The sequence below is a fragment of the Lissotriton helveticus genome, chromosome 7 (assembly GCF_964261635.1).
Source record: "Lissotriton helveticus chromosome 7, aLisHel1.1, whole genome shotgun sequence".
Lineage (NCBI taxonomy): Eukaryota > Metazoa > Chordata > Amphibia > Caudata > Salamandridae > Lissotriton > Lissotriton helveticus.
In genome coordinates this window covers 1550538517-1550554702 of record NC_136068.1, presented here as the reverse complement: position 1 = coordinate 1550554702, position 16186 = coordinate 1550538517, and the positions used below count along the sequence as shown (strand labels likewise).

Genomic DNA, 16186 nt, shown 5'->3' with positions numbered 1-16186 from the left:
GCCATAGGCAGCTCTTGCAATAGAAAGACTGTTGCCCCCACATGGTGCTAGAATGATCGGTTGTTCCTGCGCGGAATCCCCTTCATCACAACCCTTTTCCGATGAGAAGGGTAAGTTAAGGAAATCTGGGAAATGATACTGGATGGTCCATTTGTCCTTTAGATGGGGACAAAAGATTGGAGTGGAATAATTCTCTCGTTATTTTTCTGTGTTGCCTATACCATTGTACTTAGTAGTTTGACTATACGGGAGAAGGCACTACAGACCGGACAGTTTGAGGCAATACAAGAAGGCCCTGATTTTTCCGAAAATCATCCTTGGTTGAGACAATTTGATAAACTTCATCCTAGTTCTAGGGTGTATCCTCTTGCCAAGTAGACCTCTATTACTTTGCCTATGGAGTCTCAGTAGGGTAGACTAGAGACCCAGCTTGTTTTGGTACACTGAACTTCGGCCCAGAGAGGCAAACATTCCATTCATTCACCTTTTTAGACCCTATAATTGTTTTCTTACAAACCCCTCACTGTTAGTTACCCCTTCAGTGCCTTCTGGGTCATTCTAGCCCACGGGGCTTGCCCTAGTCCAAGACATATATTCAAATTGTTTTTCCACTGAACATTTACTTTCTGAATCCCACTTAGAGTTACCATTGGCCATATACAGTCATCGGGTTTCAGGGGATTCTGTCTATACTGGAGGTAAGCTTTGATACTAACTGTATTTAATTTAATTTCCAAGGTGTGGTTTTAATAAAACTTTGCCTTTTTATTTTGTCCACATCTTGCTTATTGTTTCTTTACTGGCGTCAGCTGTTCTGTTTGTTTTAACTGTGCTCCCAAACTCCATCAGGAATGGTGCTTTGCCTCTATCAAACAAAATTAGAACTATTATTTTAAGCTCTATGTAGATTGTTTGATGCTTATTTGAAGAGAGGTGTGGCATATTGTTTGCTAAGCTTAGATGAACCATACTCATTACTTACTAAAGACTGTCTCCGGAAAATCTCAAGTTGCTATTCGGGGCTCTGATTTGAAAAGTAATTTGACCCTAAGGGAAAGAAAAGGTCCAGCAAATGCTAAATCTTTTTAGTAATTACATTGAAGAGCTTATGGGAAAAATCAGAAGGAGACGGCAAAGAGAATGAGCGATTTATAAGAAGGAAGCAGAGGAGAAGCACTGACAACAAGGACAGAAAAGAAACAGACAGAAGTACTCTGTGGAAGCCAGACAAGCAGTACCAGTTATTAATCCTCCATCATGGCAACCAGATATGTGGAAATTAGAGTTCTGATTGTCCACTTACTGTGGTTAGATGGTTACCCCCCCTTTCGCACCTGTCTGTCTAACCCATTTGGTACAGTCAGAAGCCAGTGCTGACAGTTTGATGGCCATTTAGTTGGAGATTTAAACCATTTAAAGAGAAATGGGCTAAAAAGTTGGCTCTCGGGCTACAGTTCGGAATGAGAAAAAGATGAAACTGAGATCCGGAATCTAAGATAAAACTGCTAGGTGGCAATCCCAGATAAAGCTTGAAATGCCTAATACATGGGAGGGAGTAAGTAAGTAGCAGTTTAAGTTAAGTTTGGTTTGCCAAGAATCTGACTCAAGAATTCTCTGTAAGGGGTTAGTCAGTTCAGTACCTGGGATTTAGAAGGCAGGAGGGCTGGTATCTCTTCCTCAGGACTCGGTATCCCAGTTACCCGCGAGGGCAAGCTGGAAACGCTGGAGGCTGGATTCCTATGCAAGAGGAAAGGCAGCGTTTTCCTCAGTGCGTCAAAAAGGGAGGGGCAGCGTCCGTGGGCTCTCGCATCAGCTGGGCTCTCCGGCAAGTAGTCGCTGCTCCAAACTCATCACCACCGTGTCTTTACTTAGGGCAGCGTTGGTATATTTATAACTGAGAGGTGCCGGGTTTGACGTAAGGATGGACATAAGACGTCAATAAGGATGTCATTAAGAACTGGTCGTTCTTACATCCTTTACAGGAGTTCTCGAACGAAATCAAAACAATAGCAGCGGGGATTTCCCAGGTTTGCTGGAGGCTTGGTTTGTTTAGAGAACTCGGTGTGCTTTCTAGGGGGCTGGAGGAATAGTGCTTGCTTAATGTGACAGCATGCGCTATGATTAATTTATGAAACGGGTTTCTGTGCCGTTGTATGGATATTAGTGATTTATAACCGGACAAGGGTCAGAAATTGGAGTATCGATACAGGTCCCTAGATAAACACACTACACCCACTCCACGAATTCATGTCCATATTTACTAACCTAATCAATAGTAAACATAACTAATAGTACATGTGTATACCGAACCACCCCAAAATACATTTTTTGCATTTGAAAATAGGCATATTCGAAATACACGAAAATGAGTATAGGTACTGTATGCATTCAAGCAGTGTAATCATTCAAAAAAGGATGCACAGGGGAGGAGCTACACTAGCAACCAAGATGGCCGCATAAGCTCCCGGCTCCGCCGACCTCCGCCGGAGGCTCATGAATCCTGACTCCCATCCTGATTTCCCACCGGACTCCCGTGCAGCTGAAGTGCGCCTGATTCTAAAGGTGCAATCCCAGAATTTCTAGCTGCTTGGATGACGAAGATACGTCGTGCGCCATTCTTGGCCTAACTCAGAGTTGCAGCCGGGGCCTCGAGTTATAACCCGGCCGGGTTGGAGTTGAACAACATCGGCCGCTGGACGTGGGTGGTTCCGGTCTCCCGAGGTGGCATCTTTCTTTTCCGTTTTGGATGGTGACCTGGTGGCAGCTTTCTCTTGCAACTACGGCGGCTTCCATATCGACTGCTTTGACCGGGGATCCGCTGCCCGGACGCCCCGTTGAGCTCCCGGGGTTGATTGGCTTGGTTCCTCGTTGGCGGCGACGGCACTGCGATCGTGCTTTGGTAGCGCCCACAGTTGTCATCTACATTGTTTCTGCCTGGTGCCCCGGAGAAGTCGACCTCCGGGGTTCAGATACCCACCCGGTCGCTCACTGAGGGGCGATGGAACGGGCCGAAACTACACCGTCGCTGCGCAATGTAATGGCCGCCATTGGGGAGCTCCACAAACGAGTCACCGCCACCTTCCAAAGGATGGTGTTAACGGTTCATCACATCTGCCAGAGACCGGATTCCGACCCTTTGTTGGTCGTGAGCCGAGATGCCTTACCCGCGGAGCAAGCTCCGATTGCTACCGAGGACCCTGTGCGGACGTCGGACTTGGAAATTTCTTGCGACCCTAAGATGGCGGCGAGCGAGCCCGAAAGTACTGGCTGTGTGTTCTGCCCTCTGTCGATACCGCCCAAGATGGATGTGACTATTTCTGTACTTCAGTGTGTCTTCTCCACGGACTATCGGATTTATACCTCGCCTCTTTCAGAGAATGCTCAAAAACGCTTTGCTGACTTATCGTTGGTGGGCAGTGGACCTGGTTTGACTTTTGAACTTTGTCAGCGTTTATCCTGGTATCACTCCTTCTGTGGCGACCTTGAGCCGTTTCTGTCTTTGAATGTTCTTGTTGTGATGGCGGTTCGAATGGTCAGGGCTCGCATGAAGAATCGTAGCGGCCTGGTCGTACTTGATGGGGTCTGCGTAATGGATCGTCAGGGCCAGGGCTGACTTTGCAATGTTTTCTTTTGGCTTTGCCGGGTTGTGTCTGTGGGAGCGAGGGCCAGATGGGATTTTGATTGTCTGGGTATTGTGTAACTGCTCTGTTCGAAACGGGATGTGCTGCCTCTGTGGTGCCGGGGGCCGGGCGGGACGGTCCTTTCTCTGTTTGTGGCTCCCCTATTGAATTTTTATTGATCTGCTATAACTTGCTTAACGCTGCGGTAGGGGATGTCTGCTTCTGGTGGGGGGATGGAAATCTGGGAGCCCGTATCGTTTTTGTACCATATCTCCTCCTCCAGCTTTTCCCTTCCTTGAGGTGTAGTTTAGTGGGCGACAGGCACGCTGCTAGTGGGGTTAGGTTGTAGCCATCGGCAGGGGTGTAGGGTGGGGGGTTGTTTTTTTTTATTTTTCCTTTATTTTTTTCTATGACCTTTCTATTCCCTTTTCCTTTCTTCACAAGAAATGTGGCATATTCTGATGATCTTTTGTCCATCATATCTGGGTGTCGCATGTCCAATTCGTATATCCTGTATTCCTGGTGGACGGGTGCTGTTGCGATGTACTTGTGGTCCTTCGCATCTTATTGTTTTGCTTCAGCTTTAAGCTGGTATTGATCTTTTTTCGATGCCTATGATTGTGGTGTATTTCTTCAACTTATTTGCCTGTCCCCAGCTGGACTGTATTTCACCAAATGACTCCTGATATGTATATTTTCTTTCTTGTGTTATAATCAATAAAAATATATATATATAAAAAAAAAGGATGCACATTTATATCAGCATGAATGATTTGCGAAAATAGCACATGAAATGGCTCTTAATACAGAAGAAAAAAGTGCGAGACCACTCCATCACATATAAACACAGTTACTTGTAAATACGCTAGAGGCTGAGGTAATGTATTGTCTCTAGAGTTCCTAAAAATAGAAGCTGTGTTCTCTAAGAATAGTTCTACCTTAAGCAGAAGATAAGTGCCAAAAAAGTAAATATTTTGGATTTGGGAAAAAGTTTTCGTTTTCATGGGAAGAAGGAAAAAAGTTCTCAGAAGCTTGGTTTTTAAAGCCGAAGGCCAAATTCAGAGTTCAGGGAACGCTGTGTGCACATTTGCTTAAAGTCACTCTCACTGTTCTGGTGAAAACATCTTTTCAGACAGACTTTCAAAAAAACAGTTTACTGCCTCAGGTGAAAGTTCGACCAAGTTGGAAAATGTCGCTACCATTCAGTCGTGCGCATGTTCGCTTTCAGTGATGTTTTGATCAGCATTGCTTACAGAAGGCCGTACCTGGTTGATGCTGCTTTCATCCTGTACTTCACTACCCTTCAATCGTAGTGGTGAAGTCTCCACGAATGCCGTCATCAGGATAGGTCGCCGCTGGGGACAGCACAATGCATGAGCCTTTACTGGACCCAACAAAGTATCTGCATCCAATGGTACTTCTGATTATAGTGTAAGACCGGTGTCCAACACGCATTCTTCGCCGCATAGCATGCATCTCAATACAGGTAAGACACAATTCTGCCATATGGGTCTGAACGAAAGAAACCAGGTCATATTCAGATTTCTTAGCCGGACTAATCCAAGGACTTTAGTTATGCGGTCCCGATAACGTATAGCTAGGATCGTTTCTTCCATCGTTGCTGGAGTCTTGTCTGTGACATGGTTTGCCATAACGAAGCAGGAATAGCAAAAATAGGATGCCTGCTACGAGTCCCAACAGGAGTGGAAGTCCGCCAAAGACAGAATGGATGAAATTGGGAAATATTCCCAGGACTGCTTTGAATGGAGTTAACAGTCCCGAAAAAACGGTCTTAAATACACCCGCGATACCATTTGTATCAGAAATATTTAAGATTTCGCTTAGCATTTCTGCGAAGTGTAGGGGGCAATTTGTTGATAACAATGCATGTATCTCTCCCGTTGTCCTTGCAACTTGGAGATCATACAATTCTTTTGATGACGTCAAGTGAACTGGCGTCTGTAGGAGCACAGTCTTCATTCTGCTTAAAGTATCAATTCGAATAGAAGAGATTTTCAAACTGGGCCAAATTTTTCCCTCCCTGTCTGGAGTGTCATTCGGAAACAATACTCGCTCACAGCAAGTGACCATGGAGCTCACTCTTACTAGATAAGGTTTTCCTGGCAGTAAGCCACAACATCTGTGATCTACAATTAGAATGTAACTCCCGTTAGAAAGTCTTCTAAAGAATGGTTCTATTTTCGTTGCAGGTGTGCCGAGCTGGTGACATGAAAGGTTATTTGAAGTCCCTTCACAGGCCCCATGTAAACTTATACCCTGACATAGAAGTATACCACTTAGTGATTTTTCACAATTATTACCACTAAGAAATACACTCTGTCCTGTATTACTATAACATGTGTGTGTATAAGGTAAGTTCCATGTTGACTTAATGTATCCTTTACCCAACCTTTCATACTGGCCTGCCTGTATATATTTCTGGCAGTATCGAAATTGGAAAGTCGTTATCGGAATAGTTATGATTCCATGTATTATCCATTCAATGACAGGTCGTTCTGACATTGTCAATGGTAATCTCTCAAGTTTTTCAATGCTCAGAATTGTATATTCTGCACCCTTTTGTGCCAAGCTGATTTGTGTATCAGTCAGGTTAAAGATACTGAATAATGATGTTGTGTTGATTAAACGCCAAGGCACGTAGCCTGAACGCAGATTTTGTAACGTCCAGCCAAGCTGTACAATAGAACGCAATTGGGACTGACCGTGTTGTAACATCAGTAAGTCTTGTTCTATTATATCGATTGCAGATGATACAATACTGTCCAGTGAATATATTCTGGAAGACAGAGTCATTAACCCATTGTCCACAACAGAAAGTGATTTTTCCAAATTAACACGGTCAATTTCCCGTATTTTCTCTGCTGTTTTAATTTGAGTTACTTTCCAAGCTTCGTTGTAAGCTGCATATATAGAGGCCGCTATGAAACGTTTTTGACGCTGTTTGCGTGGTCCCATAATGAAATCACGCAAGTCAGCACCTTCTTTAAGTAAAGTAAAGTGTTGCTTAATTTCTGCCAGTGTGGATGTTCGTAGCCATTCGAGGCAGAGTTTTCCTACACTGTATGTAGTTACAATCCCTGGATGTTGTCACTGGGAGTATCTAGGGTCTGGCCTGGTTAATGTGAACCCCTGTATTTTGTTCAGGAATCTATCTTGACAGTTATTTGTGTCTGTGGGCCAGATCAACCATTTTTTCCAATCAGGATGTGTTCTGTTTTGGTTTAAAATATGGGATACGTCTATCTCAACATCTGTAGTGCTATTACTGTCAGGTGTTGGTTTTGGAATAGACGGTTTGTTTAAGTCTTTAATTTTGGCTAGGCCAAGACAGGTTGTCTGTTGAATTGTGTCATTCAAAAATATAATTTGTTCTGGGATCAAGCAGGCTCTAAATAATGATTCTATACCTTTGACCTGCCAATCTCTTGTACCCCAGATTGTTTTCGTTTCAATGTTATTGTTCCAGAAATCAAAACCGAATGTATTCATTTTTTCAAAAAATGATTCTGAATAGATTAATTTTGTGTTCGTAAGCATGGTTTTCATTCCTGTTTTATTTAACATTCTAAAATAAAATGTTTCTGCATTACTTGTGTTACAACCTGAGAAGTATGAAAATTTATCATAAAATGTTTTTGAACTGCCTTTTGGTGGAGTTGCACAATGTTCCCATTGATTAAAATTAAAAACATTTCTAGGTTGAGCAGATTTATGCAGATAATGGGTACCATAGTGGTTGTAACAGTACATCTGGTCATAGTTAGATGAACCCTGTAAATAATCATGTTCTGTAAATTTAGCTGACATTACTAGATCTGACATCATATCATTAATACTTTCAAAGTCCCAATCATCAGTGAATGTGCTTGATTTTACAAAGTCACTTAATGAAACCTTAAATTGATGAGGATACTTCAAGAGCTCGACCGAGCCATAGATTTCGTAATCAGTTTTGTCCCATGCTACCCCACCGGGTATAGGATTGGCTGTGAAGTTTACTGAAGAAAGTTCTCTTTTCTCGATGTGTGAAGACTTGTGTGGTTTTAGGACCAAGTTGATTTTCTGACTTGCTGTGTCCATTGTAACATATTTTCCCTCAATAAAATGTCCCAAGTATAGTACCATGATAAGCCAAAGTATGAGGACAAATACACCTAGTGCCACCCAGAATTCAATCCATGGAGAAATCAGATAGGTTTCTTTTAGTTGATGAAAGAGTTCCTTTGCTTTGTCTTTAAAAGTCTTTGATGCTGTCGGCTGTTCCTCAGGTTCGCTCGGATCCTCGGAAAAATCATCGAAGTTGATAAAGTAGCCTGATGCTGCTCTGTCAATTGTTTCAATTGCTTCTGGATTCCTTTTTGTTTTTGGAATTTGCTTTGTTTCATTAGCATAGTCTGTGGTTACATCATTGTAGACTGGTGTTTCTTGATGTATTATTGTGATTTGGGTTTCAAGAGGTTTAAGTTCCCTGGCTTTGTTGCATAGTCCTTGTTGATTCACTGTAGGTTTATCAAATGTGATTAGTCTCTCAGTTTGAACCTCTGTGTTTGTAGCAAACTTTGGTGTTCTGCTATTTCTTGGGAGTCCACTTGGCCTACTACTTATTATCGGCCACATGATTGTGGTTTAACCAGGTCGATGGATACAACTCGGTTCTCCTTTTTACCAGCAAGGGGCGGTAATACTACTGATCTTGTCCCGTTGATAGCCAAGACAGGTACTGCTTTTCTGTAAGAAGGCCCAAATTCCTTCTTTACCGCGATCTTCTCTCTGACCTGATCCCCGATTTTTGGAATCCAGACAGGCCTTGCTGGGACAGGTGGTTTCTCTTTAGTGGTTGTTGGCTGTTGTTTCAACTTTATGTTGCTCAGGTCTTTTCTTGTTTCATTTAAGTCCTGTAAAATAGCCAAACGATCTTTGATATCAAAGCATTTTTCTTTAACCACTGAAGTTTGACTATCGAGGTCCTGGATTAACATTCTAGTCCCAAACAATAGTTCGTACGGACTGAGACCTCTCAGAGAATTTCTTGGCAGATTATTAAGACTACGTTGGACACTTATTAAATGTTTGACCCACCCAGCTCCCGAACCTAATACCTTTGCCGTTATAGATTGCTTTATGTCACGGTTTTTTCTTTCCACAATTCCGTTTCCCTCAGGATGAAAGGGACAAGAGTACCGCAATGCAATGCCCATGCTGGTCATGGCCTCCTTATAAGCTTGAGAGCTAAAAGCAGGACCCTGGTCAGAATGTAGCATGCCAATTGCGTATGTGCCGATAAAGACTCGCAAATCTTTTATAACAGTTCTGGCGTCAGCCGAGCGCTGGGGCCACATCCATATGAATCTCGTGCATGAATCCACTGCGACCATGATATATTTATAGTTGCCGTCCCTTTCTAAGGGACCGCAGTGGTCCAGATAAACACATGCTAATGGTTTATCTGAGATTAGAAGGGGCGTCTGTGCTGGTCGTTTCACTGTTGATACCTTCATTCTTTGACATATTTCACAATCTAGAACATAGTTCCTGGTTTGTCTTCTCATTTGTGGCCACTAGTATCTCTGTTTTAATAACGATACTGTGGCTGAAACGCCAGCATGTACAGAAGCAAGCCCTTCGTGTGCCGCTATAATGAGTCCTAACCTACATTCCATGTTTGGAATTGCCCTATCCCCCACTCCAGGGATTCGAGCAAATGGAACGTTATTCGCATCAGTTATGTATGAGTACTTTACTGGAAATCCTTTCGGGAGTGTTTCTAGCGCATCTTTTACCGTAGCGGCGACAGCCTGTAATATTTCGCTGTCTATTTTTGTTTTTGACCGGGTGATTGCAGCTACGGAAGCCATTTGGACAGCTGCCTTCGCTGCTTCATCAGCCAATGAATTCCCTGCAACGTGAACGCCATCACATTGATGACTCAGCGTATGTATCACGTGAGTCTTTTGTAGTTCTTTTTGTAAAAGAACTACTGTTCCCAAAGCGTTTTATGCTTGATTGTGCCACCCTTTGCATCTTTAAAACCGTTCTGAACCCAGATCTGCAAATATTCATTGTAAGACTGTACGCAATAATATGAATCGCACACTATGAGTGTGGGGAATTCGCGATCGGTATTTTCAAGCGCCATCTTAAATGCTAGTAGTTCAGCTCGCTGAGCTGTACAATCTCCTAGAGATTGTGTTTTAGTGACCAGTGGTCTAAATTTTCCTCCGTGCCAGCGACCTTTAACAATCACGCACGCAGCACTGTAAGCTTGTTTACCCCCAACTGCGGGTTGTGCTGATCCGTCCGTATATATTATACAGCCGTAATGTTCAAGAGGCAGGATCTCGGTCGGCAGAGGACATTCAAATTCATATTAGAGAAATTCTTGTGTTTTTAAATTAGGATCAAATTCGTATATCACGTCTGTTGCAGCAAGAGAATTAGCCCACTGTATCCATCTCGGATGTAGTGCTTTAGCATTTGGAATGCTTGCCTTTGTTACCGTCTCCAGGGCTGGTACTGGTGTCACGATGATTATTCGTTTACCTTGTGCTAGGGCTCTTTCTTTCGCTACAGCAGTCTGTACCGCGGTTAGAATTTTTTCCGTTGGGCTAAATTTCATTTCAGCTTTTGTGTACAAATGTGATTTGTATGCTATTGGTACCGTTTCTCCCTCATTAGAGGTCAGGTATGTGAATCCGCATCTTCATGGGATGACCCGGATTACAAGGTTGCGTGTGTTATCGCATGTTTGCAATTTTGTTTTAGCTAACATGTCTGTTTGCAATGATCTCAAAATTTCTGTGTGTTTTTGAGTCCAATTGATTGTTTTAAAATCTGGTTTTATTAGGTCATAGAGAGGTTTAACTCTCTCTGCAGAATTTAGAATGTAAGTTCTTCCGAAATTCAGGAAACCTAGAATTGATTGTAAGTTTTTCAGCGTTCTTGGTGCTTGGATTACAGCGCATTTCTCTAAGAAATTGTCAGCCAGGCTTTTGCCTTCACTTGATAATTCATATCCTAAAAACAGGACAGTTAGATGGGCAATTCTTGACTTTTTGAAGTTGAATTTGTAACCCTCTGCTGCGAACCCAAGTATTATGGTGTTCACTCTTTTCAAGTGAGTATCCAAGTCATCATCTGTTAGATAGATGTCATCGACATAAGATAATGCCTCATCATCATATATTTGTAGTAACTCTGTTACTCTCGCTGAGAATAATCCTGGGCTGTTCTTGAACCCCTGTGGCAAACGACAGAAATTTTCTGCGAGCCATTTATTGAGAAAGCGGTCAAATATCTGCTTTCAGGTGCTATATTTTGACAAAAGAATCCATTAGAGATGTCTAATGTTGTTTTGTATTTTTTGCGCACTATGCTATTCATTAGTGCTGCACTGTGTGAGTTTTGTACTGCAAAAGTTTTGCAACATGAGTTTAGGTGTCTGTAGTCCAACACTAGACGATATGAATCATCTGGTTTGGAGACAGGAAACAAAGGATTGTTCATTTGTGAGGTGCAAGTTTCAATCACCCCCTGGTATTCAAGTTGATCTAAGATCTCCCTGACCTGTTTTTTAGCTTCTTGCTTAATTGGGTACTGCCTCTGTGCAGTTGGTTGAGATTTTAACTGGATTTTGTGAGGAAAAGAGTCCTCATCCCATCCCACATGGTTTTTATATAATGCAGGAGCTTGGGCTACTGCCCACTTTCTTGCAAGTGCATATTTTTTATGTATTGGAATATGATTTGAGAAGGCAGGCATAATCATTTCTTCGCCATGAGGGCACTCCCTGACAAACTCCGGTGGCCAGTCTTTTTCAGCTAAAAGGATGTCATAGCCTTTGGAGAGATTATCCCAAAATAGACCCCTTATTTTCCTAGTCTTATCTCCCTCTATACGTAATGTTATTTCATATATTTTATGAGGTTTGCAAACTCTGGTATCTGCAGTTTCCACCTGAATGTATTCATTCGTGTCCACTGTCTCCAGATGATTCATCAGGATCTTGCGAGCTATGCTCACTTCTGCTGCGCTGTCCAGCATTGTCTGAGCCCACTCTCCGTTTTTCAGCTGTGTCCTCAGGATCCTCGGCATGTTTGATTACTTTAATACTGGCTACCTTCTTTTTTGGAAATTGTAATTTTTTACTTTGATGAGCAGGTTCCTTGTCTTTGGACTTGAAGTGCTCTTCCCTTTGTTCTGACCGTCCTCTTCTTTCCGATTTCTGCGAGGAAGTCTGAAAAGATCGAGATGGACGTGTATCAATATCTTGATATCTATCAGGTTTCTTCAAATTATCCCTATTTCTAAGGTTGTATCTTTTCTCAGAGGGCTCCCTTTGGGGAGACTTGTGTCATTGGTCCGGAGATCTTTCGCTCCGCCGAGGAGACCTTCCTCTGGACTGGAATCTTTTTTCTTTGGGAGTGGATTGTTTATTTCCATCCCAGCTCTTTTTTGGAGTGTTCACATTATTTTTAATAAATACCTTTTCAGGATTTTCAGTTAGTTGGGGTTTCACTGGTTTCCCACCCAAACTATCTCTTCCTAGTTATTCATAGGATTTTTCTATGATTCTGGCAAGTTCAAATGGTTGTTCTGCTATATCTGTTTCTTTCAACTTCTGGCGGATCGCCACAGATGCTGATTCTCCTTTTATGTTGGATAACAATAATGCTGATACCTGCTTGAAGTCTTTTAGTAATTTCATACCCAGAGTTAAAGCAGGCTCTGGACCGTATTCATTTTGAATCTGTTTTAGCACATCTGGTATTACCGCCATGGACGGAACACCATGTGTTTTTGTGTAAATGGAAGCAAAGACTGTGCCCCAAGTGTCACAGTCCTCCACATGTGGTGCGATCCCCATTGGAAGACAGATAGTCAAAATTCTGTGTTTCTCAACAGGGGTAGTATCCGGAAATACTGCCTCTATTTAAGTGATTTTTTGTGCTAACCAGAATGGAATTTGTTCCCGTTTAATGGGTACCTTGCCTAGACAGGACTGTATGTTCTGTGGTGGGATTTTATTTGTGTTCCCCTGATGAGGGGTCAGCTGTGGAATTTTAATAGCTGGTTGGACTGTTGAAGTCCGCATTACATATTGGACTAATTGTCTATGTATTTTAATCAGTTGTTTTAGCTGTGCTAAAAGTTCTGGTATTGACATTTTTTCAATGTCTGGATGTGGTGTGTATCCGGCTAGAACCGGCCACGTTGCTCCTGGTCTACCTAGTGGACCGAGCCTGGTGATGTGATCATTATGTTTTAGGGCGCCTTTAAACCAGAGCAGGTGCTCTTGGTATTTTAGTGGTATTTCCACCTCCTCGAAAGGAGTGTACTCTTCCGGAGGTTCCTCTATTTTGTAATAGTGGAATTCCTTTGTGACAGCGTTTGCTGCTGGAAAGTTTATCCATGAATAGAATACCTCTGTCTGCCGATATTCATGTGCCTCAATTACGAATATGAATGTACCACCTCTCGATGTCAGTCCATTTTCTATAAGTTTTAAAGTTATAGTTTTCCTTATGTTGACCGGGATGAGTATTGCGTCCGGGTCTTGCTGTAGGAGACTTGTGTCATCCTTTAGGAGTTGAGCTGCTATTCTAGCCGCCTCCCTTTCTCCTTCGCTGTCTGACATTTTACTGACAGAAAGGTTCTTTTTTTGTTTTTGTTGCAGATCAGGTTTTCAAGGAAACAAAGATTAGGTGCACAATATTTTGGAACACTGTATCCTTCAACGTTGAATAAACCAAAAACCATACATAGGAGTCTCCTCCTACTAAGTTTGGCGGATTTTTAACCTTTGACCCACTCCAGACGTCTTTGGAGTATTTATGGGAGAAAGGGTCTGTGTGAAAAAGCACGACTGAGTTACTCTAATGCCTTGCGTTAGATTTATCGCCTTACCAAACCGTTGGGCGCCATGTAGTGTAGTTCCTATTATCCCAATAGGCTCTGCGCATTGGAATAATATCTTCAATAGTATAGACGTAGGACAGAGGTTAACTAGGTCTTGGACCAGGGTCAACGGACTCGATAATTCTCGCCTCAGTGCCTACTCTAACCAGAGAACACACTCGGTAACTCTGGGCATTAAGCTTGCCTCATCTCTACAACGGCCTCCCACAGACGCCGGGGATGCCTGGTTTCACCCTGGAGATACCCAGAAAAGGGACCATCTCACAGGGAAAACCAGGACGGGTTCCCCAGCGGTCTACAGCGCCAGGACACTCGGGTAGAGTAACAGTGCGCTTTACAAGTATCCCACATTTTTTTTTTTTCTACTGACGATATTAGACTTAAGTTTTGTGTGCCAGCTAGCTCAGAGTTCACTAGAAACTTTCTCGAATAGGCGAGGAGGAGTTTAACCTCCCTGGATAGACAAGAAGGGATTTCGTTTCTGACAACCATAGAACATGACAACTTTGCTCTCCCTGATCAAGAGTAAATCTCTAGAGTCGTGTGAAAACAAAAGACAGCTATTTTACTCAGTCAATACGTGCATACTTAGTTTCACCAGATTGTAGAGAAAAGAAGAGACGGGCGTTTTCAATAAAAGGTGTTATTTATTGATCAGTCTCTTTTCTCATACAAGAGAAATGAATCGCTACAATTGTAATACTTATAGTTAAGTAAAATGCATACAGTAAAAGCAGGATTATAAAATAATACTGTAAAAGCATTGATATGGTTTCTAAGCCATATGTTACTTTAAAATGGATAAAAGATATACATACATATATACATTGACTAATCGTACTCAACTGGTGCTTCTAACTACGCCTACCCCGGTGTACCTGACCTAAGCCTAATACATGGGAGGGAGTAAGTAAGTAGCAGTTTAAGTTAAGTTTGTTTTGCCAAGAATCTGACTCAAGAATTCTCTGTAAGGGGTTAGTCAGTTCAGTACCTGGGATTTAGAAGGCAGGAGGGCTGGTATCTCTTTCTCAGGACTCGGTATCCCAGTTACCCGCGAGGGCAAGCTAGAAACGCTGGAGGCTGGATTCCTCGGCAAGAGGAAAGGCAGCATTTTCCTCAGCGCGTCAAAAAGGGAGGGGCAGCGTCTGTGGGCTCTCGCATCAGCTGGGCTCTCCGGCAAGTAGTCGCTGCTCCAAGCTCATCACCACCGTGTCTTTACTTAGGGCAGCGTCGGTATATTTATACCTGAGAGGTGCCGGGTTTGACGTAAGGATGGACATAAGACGTCAATAAGGATGTCATTAAGAACTGGTCGTTCTTACATTCTTTACAGGAGTTCTCGAACGAAATCAAAACCATAGCAGCGGGGATTTCCCAGGTTTGCTGGAGGCTTGGTTTGTTTAGAGAACTCGTGTGCTTTCTAGGGGGCTGGAGGAATAGTGCTTGCTTAATGTGACAGCATGCGCTATGATTAATTTATGAAACGGGTTTCTGTGCCGTTGTATGGATATTAGTGATTTATAACCGGACAAGGGTCAGAAATTGGAGTATCGATACAGGTCCCTAGATAAACACACTACAGGTTGGGTTTTGGATGTTTGTCAGGGGGTGAGGGGGGGAAGTTGTTGGTGTTTCGTTCATTTCAAGGCAATGTATTGATTGACTTCTGGTTTTGGATGTCACGTTGTGGGGTGGATGCAGCAATTATTCCTGGGATGGGGGGTAGGGGATTGCAATTACTGTGTTGGAATGTTAATGGGTTGGGGGATCGGATAAAACGGGGTGTGGAGTTACAACTATTGAGACGCCTCTCCCCCGATGTGGTGCTACGGCAGGAGACACACCTGATAGGAAACACATGCCATGCTATGAATCAGCGCGGCTACCGTCTTCTGGCACATTCTGGATTCAGTAGGCTCTAGGGGGGTGGGCATCCTGGTCAGGGGTTCCCTCCCTCTGGAGGTGGATGATATCATCCTTGATGATAGGGGGCGATATGCCGCCATTACTGGAAGATGGGAGGGGAAGACTATTGATCTGCTTTCTGTCTATGTCCCGCCTGGCCTTCAGACTACGACCTTTGCCGACTTGGGGAGGGTGATTTTGGGGCTTCCGGAGGGCATCCTGGTGGTGGGTGGTGATTTCAACTCGGTTGTCTCCGGAGGCGACGACCGCTACCCCCCCAGGGAACTCATAAGATCACAGTCCTGGCTGGGTGGCTTCTTGGATACGTTGGGATTAATAGATTGCTGGAGGCTTCTTCACCCGGGGCAGTTACAATACACGTTTCACTCTGGTGCACACGGTAGTCTCTCGAGACTGAACTACATTCTGATGCCCGCGACACAGGCCTCTTCTGTCAGGGAGATTAGACATTTGGCTAGGGGTATTTTGGACCACTCCCCAATATGGCTTGTGATGGAAGCGAGGCGGGGAACTGAGGGCCGGGTAGCCCCGATTAACCCTTGGTACCTCCGCGATCCTAAGACTCGTGCGGAATTGGTCAACTCACTGGATCAATACTTCACGGAAAATGTGGGGTCTGTGTCATCTTCTGTCTCGCTGTGGGAAGCCTTCAAGACTGTTATCCGTGGCCAGGCGCTATCATTAATCAATGGCGCTAAGAAACG

At 43.4% G+C, this 16186-nt stretch overlaps 1 protein-coding gene across 1 annotated transcript in view; it reads left to right on the top strand.

Moving 5' to 3' along the window:
• Positions 1–16186, top strand: part of DNAAF3 (dynein axonemal assembly factor 3) — a 162605-nt gene that overhangs the window by 29397 nt on the left and 117022 nt on the right. The gene's annotated exons all lie outside the window — the stretch shown is intronic.